Source organism: Brienomyrus brachyistius, unplaced genomic scaffold, assembly GCF_023856365.1.
Source record: "Brienomyrus brachyistius isolate T26 unplaced genomic scaffold, BBRACH_0.4 scaffold57, whole genome shotgun sequence".
Taxonomy (NCBI): Eukaryota; Metazoa; Chordata; class Actinopteri; order Osteoglossiformes; family Mormyridae; genus Brienomyrus; species Brienomyrus brachyistius.
Window position 1 is genome coordinate 671,019 of NW_026042332.1, and position 18,608 is coordinate 689,626.

At 45.9% G+C, this 18,608-nt stretch overlaps 10 non-coding genes across 10 annotated transcripts; all 10 read right to left on the reverse strand.

Moving 5' to 3' along the window:
* Positions 1 to 330: 330 nt before the first annotated feature.
* On the reverse strand, positions 331 to 422 carry trnar-ucu (transfer RNA arginine (anticodon UCU)). Its single transcript is given in 2 exon segments — positions 331 to 366; positions 386 to 422. It is a non-coding gene; the product is annotated as a tRNA-Arg (tRNA).
* Positions 423 to 1,343: 921 nt separating this feature from the next.
* On the reverse strand, positions 1,344 to 1,435 carry trnar-ucu (transfer RNA arginine (anticodon UCU)). Its single transcript is given in 2 exon segments — positions 1,344 to 1,379; positions 1,399 to 1,435. It is a non-coding gene; the product is annotated as a tRNA-Arg (tRNA).
* Positions 1,436 to 2,356: 921 nt separating this feature from the next.
* Positions 2,357 to 2,448, reverse strand: trnar-ucu (transfer RNA arginine (anticodon UCU)). Its single transcript is given in 2 exon segments — positions 2,357 to 2,392; positions 2,412 to 2,448. It is a non-coding gene; the product is annotated as a tRNA-Arg (tRNA).
* A 921-nt stretch (positions 2,449 to 3,369) lies between these two features.
* On the reverse strand, positions 3,370 to 3,461 carry trnar-ucu (transfer RNA arginine (anticodon UCU)). The gene is given in 2 exon segments: positions 3,370 to 3,405; positions 3,425 to 3,461. It is a non-coding gene; the product is annotated as a tRNA-Arg (tRNA).
* Positions 3,462 to 4,382: 921 nt separating this feature from the next.
* Positions 4,383 to 4,474, reverse strand: trnar-ucu (transfer RNA arginine (anticodon UCU)). The gene is given in 2 exon segments: positions 4,383 to 4,418; positions 4,438 to 4,474. It is a non-coding gene; the product is annotated as a tRNA-Arg (tRNA).
* A 921-nt stretch (positions 4,475 to 5,395) lies between these two features.
* trnar-ucu (transfer RNA arginine (anticodon UCU)) lies at positions 5,396 to 5,487 on the reverse strand. Its single transcript is given in 2 exon segments — positions 5,396 to 5,431; positions 5,451 to 5,487. It is a non-coding gene; the product is annotated as a tRNA-Arg (tRNA).
* Positions 5,488 to 6,408: 921 nt separating this feature from the next.
* Positions 6,409 to 6,500, reverse strand: trnar-ucu (transfer RNA arginine (anticodon UCU)). The gene is given in 2 exon segments: positions 6,409 to 6,444; positions 6,464 to 6,500. It is a non-coding gene; the product is annotated as a tRNA-Arg (tRNA).
* A 921-nt stretch (positions 6,501 to 7,421) lies between these two features.
* Positions 7,422 to 7,513, reverse strand: trnar-ucu (transfer RNA arginine (anticodon UCU)). Its single transcript is given in 2 exon segments — positions 7,422 to 7,457; positions 7,477 to 7,513. It is a non-coding gene; the product is annotated as a tRNA-Arg (tRNA).
* Positions 7,514 to 8,434: 921 nt separating this feature from the next.
* Positions 8,435 to 8,526, reverse strand: trnar-ucu (transfer RNA arginine (anticodon UCU)). The gene is given in 2 exon segments: positions 8,435 to 8,470; positions 8,490 to 8,526. It is a non-coding gene; the product is annotated as a tRNA-Arg (tRNA).
* A 921-nt stretch (positions 8,527 to 9,447) lies between these two features.
* Positions 9,448 to 9,539, reverse strand: trnar-ucu (transfer RNA arginine (anticodon UCU)). Its single transcript is given in 2 exon segments — positions 9,448 to 9,483; positions 9,503 to 9,539. It is a non-coding gene; the product is annotated as a tRNA-Arg (tRNA).
* Between the last annotated feature and the right edge of the window lie 9,069 nt (positions 9,540 to 18,608).

An 18,608-nucleotide genomic window follows, 5' to 3' on the forward strand; every position in this document is an offset into this window, starting at 1 on the left:
CCTGTGACTCCCCAATTAGCTTACTAATTAGAGGACTGATTGGCTGAAGAGTCCTCAAATCTGAGTTTGAACAGTTGACCTAAAGGTTAAAAAAAGAAACCTGCATACACACTAGCCGTTTGAGGATAAGACCGCCCACCCCTGTCTCGGAGCAATCACTAGTGATCAAAAGCAATATACATTTTTTGAATGCGTGGGTCAGACTGTTCCAGGAGCAACTGGGGGCAGAGGGGGCCAACGGTGACATCACTCTGTGACCCACGGCATTTCAACTTGCAACATTATGAAAGACACAGTGCTAGATTTTCACAGACTGGCCTCGCAAACATGCAACTCTGGTGGGACTCGAGCCCACAACCTTTGAATCACTCCTTAAGTGCTTGACTAGAAGTCCAATGCGCTATCCATTGCGCTACAGAGCCACTCCCGCATTCACGACCTACAATGCTTTATCTTGAATTTCTCACGTTATGCAGAAAATCACCCAGAAATACCTGCACAGTCTGCGCACTTATGCTCCATTCTCAATCTGTCATTGTTGCATCTGGCTTTAACCTGGTGTTGCTCATCAAACTTGCTGAAATATTTCTTATTTCTGAAGCTAACCTTTGGTGCCACCTTCATGTAATACAGATTAGCAGGTACTACTCTCTGGACATGTAACCAGAAGCTGTGGACATGTGTCCAGAAGAGTGTCCGTGGTGTTTTGTGAAATTTCAGCAATGACTGTCCTGATAAGCTACACCCACCTAAGTCCCACCCTATCATGTCTGTTCTGGTAAGCCACACCCCTATAATACCTGAGTGAATAAGCCACGCCCGTGTAAGCCATACCCTTATAATGCCTTTCCTGGTAAGCCACACCCCTGGAATACCTGACTTGATAAGCCAGACTTATGAATGCCACACCCCTATCATGCTTGTCCTGATAAGCCACGCCCATGTTAGCTCCTGTCAGTTTGTCAGTGGTGGCCAATATTACGCAGAAAGGGCAACTTTGTGTTCAGCTTTTTCCTGTGACTCCCCAATTAGCTTACTAATTAGAGGACTGATTGGCTGAAGAGTCCTCAAATCTGAGTTTGAACAGTTGACCTAAAGGTTAAAAAAAGAAACCTGCATACACACTAGCCGTTTGAGGATAAGACCGCCCACCCCTGTCTCGGAGCAATCACTTGTGATCTAAAGCAATATACATTTTTTGAGAGCGTGAGTCAGACTGTTCCAGGAGCAACTGGGGGCAGAGGGGGCCAACGGTGACATCACTCTGTGACCCACAGCATTTCAACTTGCAACATTATGAAAGACACAGCGCTAGATTTTCACAGACTGGCCTCGCAAACATGCGACTCTGGTGGGACTCGAACCCACAACCTTTGAATCACTCCTTAAGTGCTTGACTAGAAGTCCAATGCGCTATCCATTGCGCTACAGAGCCACTCCTGCATTCACGACCTACAATGCTTGATCTTGAATTTCTCACGTTATGCCGAAAATCACCCAGAAATACCTGCACAGTCTGCGCACTTATGCTCCATTCTCAATCTGTCATTGTTGCATCTGGCTTTAACCTGGTGTTGCTCATCAAACTTGCTGAAATATTTCTTATTTCTGAAGCTAACCTTTGGTGCCACCTTCATGTAATACAGATTAGCAGGTACTACTCTCTGGACATGTAACCAGAAGCTGTGGACATGTGTCCAGAAGTGTGTCCGTGGTGTTTTGTGAAATTTCAGCAATGACTGTCCTGATAAGCTACACCCACCTAAGTCCCACCCTATCATGTCTGTTCTGGTAAGCCACACCCATATAATACCTGAGTGAATAAGCCACGCCCGTGTAAGCCATACCCTTATAATGCCTTTCCTGGTAAGCCACACCCCTAGAATACCTGACTTGATAAGCCAGACTTATGAATGCCACACCCCTATCATGCTTGTCCTGATAAGCCACGCCCATGTTAGCTCCTGTCAGTTTGTCAGGGGTGGCCAATATTACGCAGAAAGGGCAACTTTGTGTTCAGGTTTTTCCTGTGACTCCCCAATTAGCTTACTAATTAGAGGACTGATTGGCTGAAGAGTCCTCAAATCTGAGTTTGAACAGTTGACCTAAAGGTTAAAAAAAGAAACCTGCATACACACTAGCCGTTTGAGGATAAGACCGCCCACCCCTGTCTCGGAGCAATCACTTGTGATCTAAAGCAATATACATTTTTTGAGAGCGCGGGTCAGACTGTTCCAGGAGCAACTGGGGGCAGAGGGGGCCAACGGTGACATCACTCTGTGACCCACGGCATTTCAACTTGCAACATTATGAAAGACACAGCGCTAGATTTTCACAGACTGGCCTCGCAAACATGCGACTCTGGTGGGACTCGAACCCACAACCTTTGAATCACTCCTTAAGTGCTTGACTAGAAGTCCAATGCGCTATCCATTGCGCTACAGAGCCACTCCTGCATTCACGACCTACAATGCTTGATCTTGAATTTCTCACGTTATGCCGAAAATCACCCAGAAATACCTGCACAGTCTGCGCACTTATGCTCCATTCTCAATCTGTCATTGTTGCATCTGGCTTTAACCTGGTGTTGCTCATCAAACTTGCTGAAATATTTCTTATTTCTGAAGCTAACCTTTGGTGCCACCTTCATGTAATACAGATTAGCAGGTACTACTCTCTGGACATGTAACCAGAAGCTGTGGACATGTGTCCAGAAGAGTGTCCGTGGTGTTTTGTGAAATTTCAGCAATGACTGTCCTGATAAGCTACACCCACCTAAGTCCCACCCTATCATGTCTGTTCTGGTAAGCCACACCCCTATAATACCTGAGTGAATAAGCCACGCCCGTGTAAGCCATACCCTTATAATGCCTTTCCTGGTAAGCCACACCCCTGGAATACCTGACTTGATAAGCCAGACTTATGAATGCCACACCCCTATCATGCTTGTCCTGATAAGCCACGCCCATGTTAGCTCCTGTCAGTTTGTCAGTGGTGGCCAATATTACGCAGAAAGGGCAACTTTGTGTTCAGCTTTTTCCTGTGACTCCCCAATTAGCTTACTAATTAGAGGACTGATTGGCTGAAGAGTCCTCAAATCTGAGTTTGAACAGTTGACCTAAAGGTTAAAAAAAGAAACCTGCATACACACTAGCCGTTTGAGGATAAGACCGCCCACCCCTGTCTCGGAGCAATCACTTGTGATCTAAAGCAATATACATTTTTTGAGAGCGTGAGTCAGACTGTTCCAGGAGCAACTGGGGGCAGAGGGGGCCAACGGTGACATCACTCTGTGACCCACAGCATTTCAACTTGCAACATTATGAAAGACACAGCGCTAGATTTTCACAGACTGGCCTCGCAAACATGCGACTCTGGTGGGACTCGAACCCACAACCTTTGAATCACTCCTTAAGTGCTTGACTAGAAGTCCAATGCGCTATCCATTGCGCTACAGAGCCACTCCTGCATTCACGACCTACAATGCTTGATCTTGAATTTCTCACGTTATGCCGAAAATCACCCAGAAATACCTGCACAGTCTGCGCACTTATGCTCCATTCTCAATCTGTCATTGTTGCATCTGGCTTTAACCTGGTGTTGCTCATCAAACTTGCTGAAATATTTCTTATTTCTGAAGCTAACCTTTGGTGCCACCTTCATGTAATACAGATTAGCAGGTACTACTCTCTGGACATGTAACCAGAAGCTGTGGACATGTGTCCAGAAGTGTGTCCGTGGTGTTTTGTGAAATTTCAGCAATGACTGTCCTGATAAGCTACACCCACCTAAGTCCCACCCTATCATGTCTGTTCTGGTAAGCCACACCCATATAATACCTGAGTGAATAAGCCACGCCCGTGTAAGCCATACCCTTATAATGCCTTTCCTGGTAAGCCACACCCCTAGAATACCTGACTTGATAAGCCAGACTTATGAATGCCACACCCCTATCATGCTTGTCCTGATAAGCCACGCCCATGTTAGCTCCTGTCAGTTTGTCAGGGGTGGCCAATATTACGCAGAAAGGGCAACTTTGTGTTCAGGTTTTTCCTGTGACTCCCCAATTAGCTTACTAATTAGAGGACTGATTGGCTGAAGAGTCCTCAAATCTGAGTTTGAACAGTTGACCTAAAGGTTAAAAAAAGAAACCTGCATACACACTAGCCGTTTGAGGATAAGACCGCCCACCCCTGTCTCGGAGCAATCACTTGTGATCTAAAGCAATATACATTTTTTGAGAGCGCGGGTCAGACTGTTCCAGGAGCAACTGGGGGCAGAGGGGGCCAACGGTGACATCACTCTGTGACCCACGGCATTTCAACTTGCAACATTATGAAAGACACAGCGCTAGATTTTCACAGACTGGCCTCGCAAACATGCGACTCTGGTGGGACTCGAACCCACAACCTTTGAATCACTCCTTAAGTGCTTGACTAGAAGTCCAATGCGCTATCCATTGCGCTACAGAGCCACTCCTGCATTCACGACCTACAATGCTTGATCTTGAATTTCTCACGTTATGCCGAAAATCACCCAGAAATACCTGCACAGTCTGCGCACTTATGCTCCATTCTCAATCTGTCATTGTTGCATCTGGCTTTAACCTGGTGTTGCTCATCAAACTTGCTGAAATATTTCTTATTTCTGAAGCTAACCTTTGGTGCCACCTTCATGTAATACAGATTAGCAGGTACTACTCTCTGGACATGTAACCAGAAGCTGTGGACATGTGTCCAGAAGAGTGTCCGTGGTGTTTTGTGAAATTTCTTCAATGACTGTCCTGATAAGCTACACCCACCTAAGTCCCACCCTATCATGTCTGTTCTGGTAAGCCACACCCATATAATACCTGAGTGAATAAGCCACGCCCGTGTAAGCCATACCCTTATAATGCCTTTCCTGGTAAGCCACACCCCTAGAATACCTGACTTGATAAGCCAGACTTATGAATGCCACACCCCTATCATGCTTGTCCTGATAAGCCACGCCCATGTTAGCTCCTGTCAGTTTGTCAGGGGTGGCCAATATTACGCAGAAAGGGCAACTTTGTGTTCAGCTTTTTCCTGTGACTCCACAATTAGCTTACAAATTAGAGGACTGATTGGCTGAAGAGTCCTCAAATCTGAGTTTGAACAGTTGACCTAAAGGTTAAAAAAAGAAACCTGCATACACACTAGCCGTTTGAGGATAAGACCGCCCACCCCTGTCTCGGAGCAATCACTAGTGATCTAAAGCAATATACATTTTTTGAATGCGTGGGTCAGACTGTTCCAGGAGCAACTGGGGGCAGAGGGGGCCAACGGTGACATCACTCTGTGACCCACGGCATTTCAACTTGCAACATTATGAAAGACTCAGTGCTAGATTTTCACAGACTGGCCTCGCAAACATGCGACTCTGGTGGGACTCGAGCCCACAACCTTTGAATCACTCCTTAAGTGCTTGACTAGAAGTCCAATGCGCTATCCATTGCGCTACAGAGCCACTCCCGCATTCACGACCTACAATGCTTTATCTTGAATTTCTCACGTTATGCAGAAAATCACCTAGAAATACCTGCACAGTCTGCGCACTTATGCTCCATTCTCAATCTGTCATTGTTGCATCTGGCTTTAACCTGGTGTTGCTCATCAAACTTGCTGAAATATTTCTTATTCCTGAAGCTAACCTTTGGTGCCACCTTCATGTAATACAGATTAGCAGGTACTACTCTCTGGACATGTAACCAGAAGCTGTGGACATGTGTCCAGAAGAGTGTCCGTGGTGTTTTGTGAAATTTCAGCAATGACTGTCCTGATAAGCTACACCCACCTAAGTCCCACCCTATCATGTCTGTTCTGGTAAGCCACACCCCTATAATACCTGAGTGAATAAGCCACGCCCGTGTAAGCCATACCCTTATAATGCCTTTCCTGGTAAGCCACACCCCTGGAATACCTGACTTGATAAGCCAGACTTATGAATGCCACACCCCTATCATGCTTGTCCTGATAAGCCACGCCCATGTTAGCTCCTGTCAGTTTGTCAGGGGTGGCCAATATTACGCAGAAAGGGCAACTTTGTGTTCAGCTTTTTCCTGTGACTCCCCAATTAGCTTACTAATTAGAGGACTGATTGGCTGAAGAGTCCTCAAATCTGAGTTTGAACAGTTGACCTAAAGGTTAAAAAAAGAAACCTGCATACACACTAGCCGTTTGAGGATAAGACCGGCCACCCCTGTCTCGGAGCAATCACTAGTGATCTAAAGCAATATACATTTTTTGAATGCGTGGGTCAGACTGTTCCAGGAGCAACTGGGGGCAGAGGGGGCCAACGGTGACATCACTCTGTGACCCACGGCATTTCAACTTGCAACATTATGAAAGACACAGTGCTAGATTTTCACAGACTGGCCTCGCAAACATGCGACTCTGGTGGGACTCGAGCCCACAACCTTTGAATCACTCCTTAAGTGCTTGACTAGAAGTCCAATGCGCTATCCATTGCGCTACAGAGCCACTCCCGCATTCACGACCTACAATGCTTTATCTTGAATTTCTCACGTTATGCAGAAAATCACCCAGAAATACCTGCACAGTCTGCGCACTTATGCTCCATTCTCAATCTGTCATTGTTGCATCTGGCTTTAACCTGGTGTTGCTCATCAAACTTGCTGAAATATTTCTTATTCCTGAAGCTAACCTTTGGTGCCACCTTCATGTAATACAGATTAGCAGGTACTACTCTCTGGACATGTAACCAGAAGCTGTGGACATGTGTCCAGAAGAGTGTCCGTGGTGTTTTGTGAAATTTCAGCAATGACTGTCCTGATAAGCTACACCCACCTAAGTCCCACCCTATCATGTCTGTTCTGGTAAGCCACACCCCTATAATACCTGAGTGAATAAGCCACGCCCGTGTAAGCCATACCCTTATAATGCCTTTCCTGGTAAGCCACACCCCTGGAATACCTGACTTGATAAGCCAGACTTATGAATGCCACACCCCTATCATGCTTGTCCTGATAAGCCACGCCCATGTTAGCTCCTGTCAGTTTGTCAGGGGTGGCCAATATTACGCAGAAAGGGCAACTTTGTGTTCAGCTTTTTCCTGTGACTCCCCAATTAGCTTACTAATTAGAGGACTGATTGGCTGAAGAGTCCTCAAATCTGAGTTTGAACAGTTGACCTAAAGGTTAAAAAAAGAAACCTGCAGACACACTAGCCGTTTGAGGATAAGACCGCCCACCCCTGCCTCAGAGCAATCACTTATGATCTAAAGCAATATACATTTTTTGAAAGCGCGGGTCAGACTGTTCCAGGAGCAACTGGGGGCAGAGGGGGCCAACGGTGACATCACTCTGTGACCCACGGCATTTCAACTTGCAACATTATGAAAGACACAGTGCTAGATTTTCACAGACTGGCCTCGCAAACATGCGACTCTGGTGGGACTCGAGCCCACAACCTTTGAATCACTCCATAAGTGCTTGACTAGAAGTCCAATGCGCTATCCATTGCGCTACAGAGCCACTCACACATTCACGACCTACAATGCTTTATCTTGAATTTCTCACGTTATGCAGAAAATCACCCAGAAATACCTGCACAGTCTGCGCACTTATGCTCCATTCTCAATCTGTCATTGTTGCATCTGGCTTTAACCTGGTGTTGCTCATCAAACTTGCTGAAATATTTCTTATTTCTGAAGCTAACCTTTGGTGCCACCTTCATGTAATACAGATTAGCAGGTACTACTCTCTGGACATGTAACCAGAAGCTGTGGACATGTGTCCAGAAGAGTGTCCGTGGTGTTTTGTGAAATTTCAGCAATGACTGTCCTGATAAGCTACACCCACCTAAGTCCCACCCTATCATGTCTGTTCTGGTAAGCCACACCCCTATAATACCTGAGTGAATAAGCCACGCCCGTGTAAGCCATACCCTTATAATGCCTTTCCTGGTAAGCCACACCCCTAGAATACCTGACTTGATAAGCCAGACTTATGAATGCCACACCCCTATCATGCTTGTCCTGATAAGCCACGCCCATGTTAGCTCCTGTCAGTTTGTCAGGGGTGGCCAATATTACGCAGAAAGGGCAACTTTGTGTTCAGCTTTTTCCTGTGACTCCCCAATTAGCTTACTAATTAGAGGACTGATTGGCTGAAGAGTCCTCAAATCTGAGTTTGAACAGTTGACCTAAAGGTTAAAAAAAGAAACCTGCATACACACTAGCCGTTTGAGGATAAGACCGCCCACCCCTGTCTCGGAGCAATCACTTGTGATCTAAAGCAATATACATTTTTTGAGAGCGTGGGTCAGACTGTTCCAGGAGCAACTGGGGGCAGAGGGGGCCAACGGTGACATCACTCTGTGACCCACGGCATTTCAACTTGCAACATTATGAAAGACACAGCGCTAGATTTTCACAGACTGGCCTCGCAAACATGCGACTCTGGTGGGACTCGAACCCACAACCTTTGAATCACTCCTTAAGTGCTTGACTAGAAGTCCAATGCGCTATCCATTGCGCTACAGAGCCACTCCTGCAGTCACGACCTACAATACTTGATCTTGAATTTCTCACGTTATGCCGAAAATCACCCAGAAATACCTGCACAGTCTGCGCACTTATGCTCCATTCTCAATCTGTCATTGTTGCATCTGGCTTTAACCTGGTGTTGCTCATCAAACTTGCTGAAATATTTCTTATTTCTGAAGCTAACCTTTGGTGCCACCTTCATGTAATACAGATTAGCAGGTACTACTCTCTGGACATGTAACCAGAAGCTGTGGACATGTGTCCAGAAGAGTGTCCGTGGTGTTTTGTGAAATTTCAGCAATGACTGTCCTGATAAGCTACACCCACCTAAGTCCCACCCTATCATGTCTGTTCTGGTAAGCCACACCCATATAATACCTGAGTGAATAAGCCACGCCCGTGTAAGCCATACCCTTATAATGCCTTTCCTGGTAAGCCACACCCCTAGAATACCTGACTTGATAAGCCAGACTTATGAATGCCACACCCCTATCATGCTTGTCCTGATAAGCCACGCCCATGTTAGCTCCTGTCAGTTTGTCAGGGGTGGCCAATATTACGCAGAAAGGGCAACTTTGTGTTCAGGTTTTTCCTGTGACTCCACAATTAGCTTACTAATTAGAGGACTGATTGGCTGAAGAGTCCTCAAATCTGAGTTTGAACAGTTGACCTAAAGGTTAAAAAAAGAAACCTGCATACACACTAGCCGTTTGAGGATAAGACCGCCCACCCCTGTCTCAGAGCAATCACTTGTGATCTAAAGCAATATACATATTTTGAGAGCGTGGGTCAGACTGTTCCAGGAGCAACTGGGGGCAGAGGGGGCCAACGGTGACATCACTCTGTCACCCACGGCATTTCAACTTGCAACATTATGAAAGACACAGTGCTAGATTTTCACAGACTGGCCTCGCAAACATGCGACTCTGGTGGGACTCGAACCCACAACCTTTGAATCACTCCTTAAGTGCTTGATTAGAAGTCCAATGCGCTATCCATTGCACTACAGAGCCACTCCCGCATTCACGACCTACAATGCTTTATCTTGAATTTCTCACGTTATGCAGTGCAGAAATACCTGCACTGCATCACATGACTTGGTCACCTGACCTAAACATGGTAGAGATGGTTTTTGAGGAATTTGATCAGAGAGTGAAAAAATGCAGCCAATGAGTGCTCAGCATATGTGGGACCTCCCTCAGGACAGCTGGAAAAGCATCCCAGGAGGCCACTTATGAAACTGCCATAGAGGAGACAGTAGGGTCAGCTAGTGCTGGAGCAGTTGGGGGTAAGGGCCTTGCTTAGGGGCCAAATGGTGGTAAACTTCCACCCCCGCCCCCAAAGTCCCAAAGCTGCCCCCTCAACAAATTAATTTCTTTGCTGAATGATTTTTTTGTTCAGTTTTTTTATAGCTTTGGTGTCTTTGCCTAAAATGTAGACAAAAGTACTGTAATGTCAAGGAAACTTGATTTAGAAAGAAAGAATATCCTATTATTAAGGCCTTAGAAGGACTAACACAGGCATAACAAGGCGCACACATGGTGGGTAGTTACACAGGGTTGATATATAACACAAAGACACACGTGACATACAACACAATTTACAATATTCCCAGCATGCTCAGCGCACTTACTGGGCTCTGATATGCGGTGCCATCTCGCTGGCACCACAGTACAAATAAACCTTTCTATGGGTAGATGTGTCCAAACTTTTGACAAGTACTGTACTTGAGGCCTGGTTTGTGGCTGTGTGGTTATTCCTTGCACCTGAATGCCATCCAGGAGCCCAGGTCTTAGTGTTTGTGATGGCAGGTATGGCCTGATAGATTGTGCAAGTTGCTGACGCGTGGCACAGATAAAATAACATTCGAAATGACTCTGTAACACGGAGCACTTGCAGAAAGTCATTTACCAGCATGCGGTGTCAGTGACCGTGATGCATAAACACTGGAACCCAAACTCCGCTATTTATCAAAGAGCTGTCAGTAGTGGCAGTGATCCCTGGGCACCCGGTACAATGTATTTACAGGCTGTCAAAGCAGACACTGCTGCACAGATGTTTGTGATCACAGGGACCGGCGTCCATTACAGATGCGTGACTGCCCTAATGCCCACGGTGTCTCATTGTCATCAAACGCAGACTCGATCCATAGAAAAGGAAGAGCTTGTGTTTTGAACTGTCTGGAACATTTTAAAAGCCTGATCGTAAATCCTACAAATGGCTCCAACTTTAAGACCATCAGTATCAGAGTCTTTTCCATATTTCATGAGTACCCTTTTCCCATCTTGCATGGTAGCTGAGTTTTTTCATGAATTCGATATATGTCTATTTTTGAAGTTTTGATTTCCAAACTATAAAAATGTGACATGAAAACTCCAGGTGAGCTAATCCTCATGCAGGCTTTGCTTTACAGACCTACATAGAATGTTCCTTATGCCTGACATTGTGGATCATTCCACATCCCTTCCAAAATGCACTGTTTGAACACCCCCCCCCCGCCCCCCCCAAGGAAGTGCCACCATTCATTTAAACTGTCATCTTTGATGCTCCTTTTAGATGTAAATACCAGACACTAATTAAGCTCTGTCATGCAGCCACCACACCAAGCCCGGAAATGTTATGATCAGCCCTTTGATTAATAAGGCATGTTCCCAGTGGGTGTCTTTAAAAAATTCATGTTTCTGTGTTCTCTGACAGCAGTGGCTCTGATGCTGGTCCAGCACCAGCCTGTATGATATACCGAGACTCGGCAATCAGAGTGTGTGCATGACAGGCGGCTGCACTTGCTGGGGATTCACTGGGGATGTACTGGGGTCTCGCTGGGGATGTACTGGGGTCTCGCTGGGGACTCATTGGGTATACACTAGGGACTCACTGGGGACTCACTGGGGATGTACTGGGGTCTCGCTGGGGACTTATTGGGTATTCACTGGGGTCTCGCTGGGGACTCACTGGGGATGTACTGGGGTCTCGCTGGGGACTCACTGGGTATTCACTGGGGACTCATTGGGGATGCACTGGGGTCTCGCTGGGGACTCACTGGGTATTCACTGGGGATGCACTGGGGTCTTGCTGGGGACTATTTGAGAACTTGCTGGGACTCTCTGGCGACATTCCTGTTGTCCATAAAAATGGAGTGAGCAAGGAAGGGAAGAGTGAACATCAGGTTAAAACGCTGTGGCTGTGATCGGGAGACCATCAGTTTAAATCCTGCAGGCACAAGAGTGATGTTTGGCCCATGAGGGGGGCTCTTAGCCCCCAGTTACCCCGGAAACTGTCTGACCCTGCTTTCCCTCAGAAATGTAAGTCACTTTGGATAAAAGCGCCTGCTCAATACAACATAAATTTAAAACATCTCAGTCTGACTGCTGGACACGCTCAGTGGGAAGGTAAACAGCCAGACAGCGTGACCAAACTGAGCCGGTCATGATGTCACAGAAACACCTGGAATTGTTTTATTATCTCTGTCTGGTTTGGTGGAGGGGGAGATGTAACCTAGTCACCCAATAATATGCTCATCGCCACATAGTTTGGGGGGGTCTCTGACCAGCCAAGAGGATGAGTTATGAGACCCGCGATGCTTGAGAAAAACATGGAGGATGGTCTGGAAGGTTCTGAGACTGATGTGGCCTCGGGCTTATACAAAGGCTTCGTATATCTGCCAAAGGACAAAAGGCCTGACAGGGGGAAAGGAATCAGAAGGTGCCACTTTTTAGTGTCAGTAGGTGGCTTATCAGACGTCTCTAAATAATGAACGTATGTGAGCCATATCCCAGTTGTATTGTGTGCAGGATACCCTGTGTGGATTCAGCGGCCTGTGAGCCTCATATGTGAACGTCTGACCCCGACAAACCCAGAATGGTCCACGTCATTCGTCTGTACCAACCTGTCGGCCGCTGGGTTTGGCCCAGCTTGAGCTACCTGTGTTACCCATGTGCTGACTGATCCTTTGCCTTATACTCATTATTTTATGACCCCTGCTAACGTTTCCCAGGGACTCCTACCGCCCGTGACGCCAGAGGCCAGCAGGACAGAGGAGACGAGTCAGTCATGTATCACAGATCCCAGACCCGCTGTGAAGTGACCCTACGTATGACATTGGGAATCCCAGAACAGAGCTCTTACTTAGCCCCACCCCATATGGGGGGGGGGGGTTCTTCCTCCACTCTCTGCATGGCAGCAGGCTTTGAAATGCTGATCTGAGATCCCAAAGCAGCCCTGATGTGCTTAGCATGTGTGGGTGCCCAGTGGGTGACGGGGACACACAGGATCCTCAGTGAGCGTCACACCTGCGTCACTCTGCATGTTGTTGGTGCCAAACCAATCCGTGAACAGGAATGTCTTAAAGTACAACAAAATGTCCACTTCAGGCTGCAGTTTCTCATGTTGAACTCATAGGTTAATAGTACAAAGTCCAGATCAAGACTTTGTTTCAACCAACCAGTTAAGTTCTCTGTGACTCAGCTGTTTGGTTGAAACCAAACCTTGGTCTGGATTTTTATTTTCTGAACGACTAGCCTTCAGAGAAGGTACTGTAATGCAGGTTAAGGCCAAGGAACGAGTTGTAAATGTATCAATAGTGTCAGTAATTTAATAATTACACCTCAAGGTTTATCGCTGAGCTGGGTGTACATGTTATTGCGTTTCTGTTCCCTCAAACACTGTTCCCTACCGCAAGGTCCCCCCCCCCCCCCCCCCCCCCCCTGCCAGCCATGGGGAATCCCAGTAGCCTGTTTGCTGCTTGGAGTTACCTCTAGACTGTTCCCATGTGACAGAGATCTTATCAATGAGAGATGCCCAGCAAGGGTAATTGGATAAAACGTCTGAATACCCACAAGAGACGACAACAGCTCTGTGAAATGCTATTTGCAGTCATTTTACACTTATGTGTGTCCCAATTTTCCCACTGGGCTCAGGGGGGGGGGGTCTTTTCACTCGTGATTAACCCTCTCTCACACTGTAGGCAGCATACGGTGTGCGACTCCAGAAAGGTGATTAAACAACTAAAAATGAGTAAACAACCACAGCGTTTGACTCTGACTTCCTATTCTCCAGTGACATTTCAAGAACAATTCTTCCCTGAGTGTTGAACTTTCAGTCTGCTTCTGCGAATCTGGTCAGAGACGTTGATAATTCCCTGATGGTGTGCGGCTCAGTAGGTTAGGCCCTGTTTCAACAGAGCGATGTCACTGTTGAGGCCCTGAACCAGGCTCTCCTGCTCTCTCTGCATTATCTGCAGCCTCAGATAAGAGCATCTGCTACATAAAGAAATGTAATATCATATGCGGGTGTTTTTGCACAGTGCACACCAGAGCAGTAACTTGCTGCCACATGCTCTTCCCTGACGGTCTCCATGGTGATGTATCTGTCCAGTGTCTCCTCCACATTAAGCCTTGGCTCAGCAGGGCCCCTTTGATCTGCCATCACACACTGTCCTGCTCACTGCCGCTATTGTCTCTGCTGATGGAAAGGCTGTCCCGTGATAGCACCCTCAGACCGTCTCCCAGAATGCAAAGCTGTGTCTCCGGCTCCGATATGAAGGCCGCTTACCGCGACTCGCACGCCACTAAGAGCATTTTGGTTTCATTTTACACTGTGCAATTAGGCCAGCAGGAGACAGTTCGATACAGTAGGAATGTAGCCCTAAGATTCGGGTCCGTGCCAAGAGGCCTTGTCTGTGAAAGCAGGACAACTACGCAAACAGGGCATCTGTGCATTCCCCCCAATTCCCCGTTCACCTATACATGCAATCCCAGAAACGGCTCCAGATAGAAAAGTCCGGAAAGCATAATCACTTTCCCCTCAAATACTCGTTGATATATACAGGCATCAAGGGCTTATCAAGACAGTCGTAAACCTATTTCAGAAAATGGCTGTGAGGTTCTGTGTGTTCTGGAGCTCGACACCTACCAAGGGCAGCAGTCTGCTGGGCCCAGAGACCCTCACTGACTGACTGTTGGATGGAGCTTTCATACTGTAAATTGTATTTTTTTTACTGGTAAATCATGTGTTGTTCATGTGCACTCTACACACAGTGACTCAATTGCAATGTCTGTATATGTATTTTTTTTAAGTCAAGGTAAAAGCTTTGCAAAAACAGCCAAATGGTTTTGACAGCTGGAAAGAACACCCCAGGCGATTTGGAGATGGGGGGGTTAAAGTGGTAGGAGACCCGGTTTCCTGCATAAACCATCAACTTTATGCCTGACAAGCCTGCATCTCGTCTTAAATCCCACTTTGGACAAACCAATACTGAGATAAGACAGATAGAGGGACGTTAACACTGCTCTCCTGTGGTCACATGGGACATCAACTTCCCCGTAGCGCTCTTAGTTTTTCTTGCATTAACTCCACCCCCCAAACCATCAAAGATAAATGATTTTCTCAGCCTCACATTCAAGTCTATCTTTGTTTCACCATCTTTATGGCCCCAAAGTTGCCCAGAGGATCCAGTTTCATCGAGAACCAGAGTCACCCCCATCCCTTAGTGGGCCTCTGCTACGTCGCTCTTCCAGTATTAGATGAAATCCAAGCAGCTGGCAGGAAGTGGTATTTGTGGACAAACGGCCCTTTTGAGATCTCAGCCTCTATTGAGTTCTTCTGTGCTTGAAATCTGCATTGTCCTTAAAATGTTCATTCTCCCCTCTTTTAGTAAATGAAAAACACATGCATTTAACTTGCTTGATCGTGACACCTTGAAGTTGCTTTTAGCTACACTTGGAGGTAGGATACAGTTTCTGACCTGCCTGTCAATCAAGTGTTAGTCTGCACTAGGGTAAGTGTGAAAATTAGCCTGGTTCTACAAATCTGGATCTAACCCGTTTGATCGCAGGAAACAATGATCCTTTCATGGATAAATGCAATATAAGTGGTTCTGGTTTTTAGACAAATTCTGTTAGTATATTTCATAATGTCACTTCTTAAAACTTAAAAGCATGCCGCATGTATGACACTTGTGGCCTGATCTGTAGTCAAACAGGTTTGTGTATTCTAGAACATTCTGTGTTTTTAGGGGTGCAGCTGTAGGAGTCCTTTAAGAGCAGAACTTTCCAGTGCCCCACACTCTGACACGCTGTGGGCTGTCTGACCTGACTGTGCACCACCGCCCTCAGCACCAAACTCAATCAGCATGCAGAAAAACACTTTTACTCACTGGCTGTGGGTAATGCAGGCATTCGGAAAATGACAGATGCTGGTATGCAGTGAAAACTCGTGGACATACCGACATGAAAAGCACATGAACAGTCAGTAAGACATTATTAAACGATATTTAAGTGGCGCGGATTAAAAATGTGCAGCTGCACGACGTTCCTTAGCGACACAGATTCGCAGTTAAAATTCACTAATGGTTTGTTATTTTATTTATTCATATACGATTTTTATAGATTACATCTGTTGCTTTCATATAATCATGCGGTTTAATGAAACATCAACAGAAAAACTATATATATTAAATAAAGAAGGAACCGTATCATTAAAAATCTTTCGAGTTCATTATCAGAATTAAGCAGATACTGTAATTGAAAGGACGTTTGCTTTGCAAAAATGATGTTTTTTAGATATTTAGATAAGTCATGTGGAACACGACCATGCCGCCATCGGAGGCTCTCAGCATTCTTTGCGGCATGTTGCGTGTCGTGTAACGTTTCCATGCGTGATGGATGTGTGTTGGGCATCAATGAGGAGACATTAGAGGACTTTAGAAGGCGTGATGCTGAACTGCATGAGCCGACGCTAACAAAGGAGTGTAAGGCAGCAGCACGCGGAAGGAAGGATCAGCTGGCAGGAGAGCTGAATGGTCTGTAGCCTGCTAAGGAATCTGAAGTCTGAGATGTAGTATGAAGTATAACAGCCGTATTGCCTTTTATCTGAACATTTTAAAACACCTTAAAAACTGTAAGTTGTGTTTTATTTGAACAGTGATCACACTTTTCTTTATATTTTGCTAACCACAGTCCCACAATTAAATAAAAAACACTCAAACATAATTAAGTCCCCATTCCCAGCCACTGTGCTCATTCAGCAGCATTATTATACCGCTTTTGGTGCTGGGGAGATAATCCGGTGATGCCGGAAAACAAGGACACACTCGCTGCTACCTCATCCCATGCCTGCTTCACTCGAAAGGCTTAGGTAGAGCTGAATAGCAAAATTGATTTGGAAACACCCTTACCTGTTAGTTCCACTTTGCGCTTTGCATTAAATCGTTAAAATAGAGCCCATGGAGAACACGCCGCTCACACACAAGAGACACGCTCCCCATAGCCGAGAGACACACCACTCACACCGGAGAGGCATGTTGCTCGCATACAGGGGACATGCCACTCACACATAGGGGACATGCCACTCACACACAGGGGACACGCCACTGGTATACAGGGGACACGCCGTTCGCAAACAGGGGACACGCCACTCACACAGGGGACACGTCACCTTCTACTTCCTGTGGCCGTAAAGCATTTCAGAAACACAGCCTTTAATCACATGTCTGTAGGCTGCCCTTTTAACTGTCCTTCAGTGAATTATTTATTTGAAAACACAAGCATTTCCAGTGGTAGCAGGGATAATGAAGCCCTAATCACATGCCCCACCGTGCCGCAATTTAATGCGCGAAAAGGAATCATTCATTCTGAGCAGACACATGTGCGCTGGTAAAAGCAGGTGTTTGATCATGGGAGAGGACCAGGCGGTGCTGAGGAGCTGTGTGGTCTTTAAGTCCTTCAGGGGAGATCACTCCCCGAATATTACAGTTAATACACACTTCAGGAGGTCCTCGGTAGATTAAAGGGAACGTGACACGGTACCGTTTAAGTGCCAAGAGCCCTGCGATGGGTCAGGTAAAGTTCAGCCGTTATCATTCACAACTTCATATTGGCCAGTGAATAGAGTCTGTCTACACGTCGCAAATAATGGTTTAAGTAGAGGGGGCAGACAATGGAGGGATTTATGCGGATGGCCTCTTCTTCACTTACGGCTGATGTACGCAGAGCTCTCTGGTCTTCTTTAGGTGTTTCATTGAACATGACAGGAAAAGACTTACAGCGTTTTCTGTGGAATGTCATATTCGGAGAGGTCCGGATGTACAGTGCTGGTAGGAAAACATTCCCCACAGGGACAGTGGGAGAGGGGGGGGGGGTGTCATACCTGTTAGCTAAATTTATTACTAATGATCATGTGAAGAAGACCTGATCTTCAAAGGAATGTAAGTGCGCCGTAATATGAAGGACATAAAACACAAGTATTAGTAATTCTAACAATCCAGGTCAATAAAACTACAAATGGACAGAATTAATTTTCTTTTAGCGCCTTTCCCAACATAGTGGACCCAAAGTTCTTGACAAAAGTTTAGCAACAAAGATGATATTTTCAATAGTCAAAGCAGTTATATAAAATCCAAAGCACACTAGCAGGGTTAGGGGAACCTAGCTTGAGGATAAAGCGCCCCTTTGGCTGTCCAGCGCCTTACCCCGTAACAGATAAACCTACTTGTACAAGTTAGAAATTAGTGTCTAGTGTGTTAGGTAGGAGGACAGTTTTGCACCAACCAGAGATTTTCAGAGTAGAGTTGCCACCAGTCCCTTATAATACGGGATCGTCCGTCATTGATAAAAAAAATGCAGCGTTCTGTATTATATACGGGACGACCCCGTATTATAAGGGACGGTGGCGACCTTAGTTCAGTGGCTCCGGGTGTGACAGTGCTGTGTTTGCAGAATGGGTTAGTGTCAGATCCATTACGCACAGTAACGATATTCAATCATTCCGACTTTTCCCACTTTGGATTAATGTTCAAATATGCTTAAATAAATTTAACTTGGCGTTTCCGCCGTAGTTTGTACGACTACGACGGAGTTTTATGGGTAGTAATAATAAAAATAAAAATATAAAATCTCGAGAATAAAGTCGGAACTTTCAAGATTAAAGTTGTAATTTGCCAGAATAAAGTCATAATAATTCGACAATAAAGTGAAAATAAAGACAAAGTTCGGAGAAAAAAGTCATACCTTTCGAGAATAAAGTCGTAATTTGCTAAAATAAAATCAGACATGCCTGCCTCATTTTGTTTCACAGGTATTAACCTT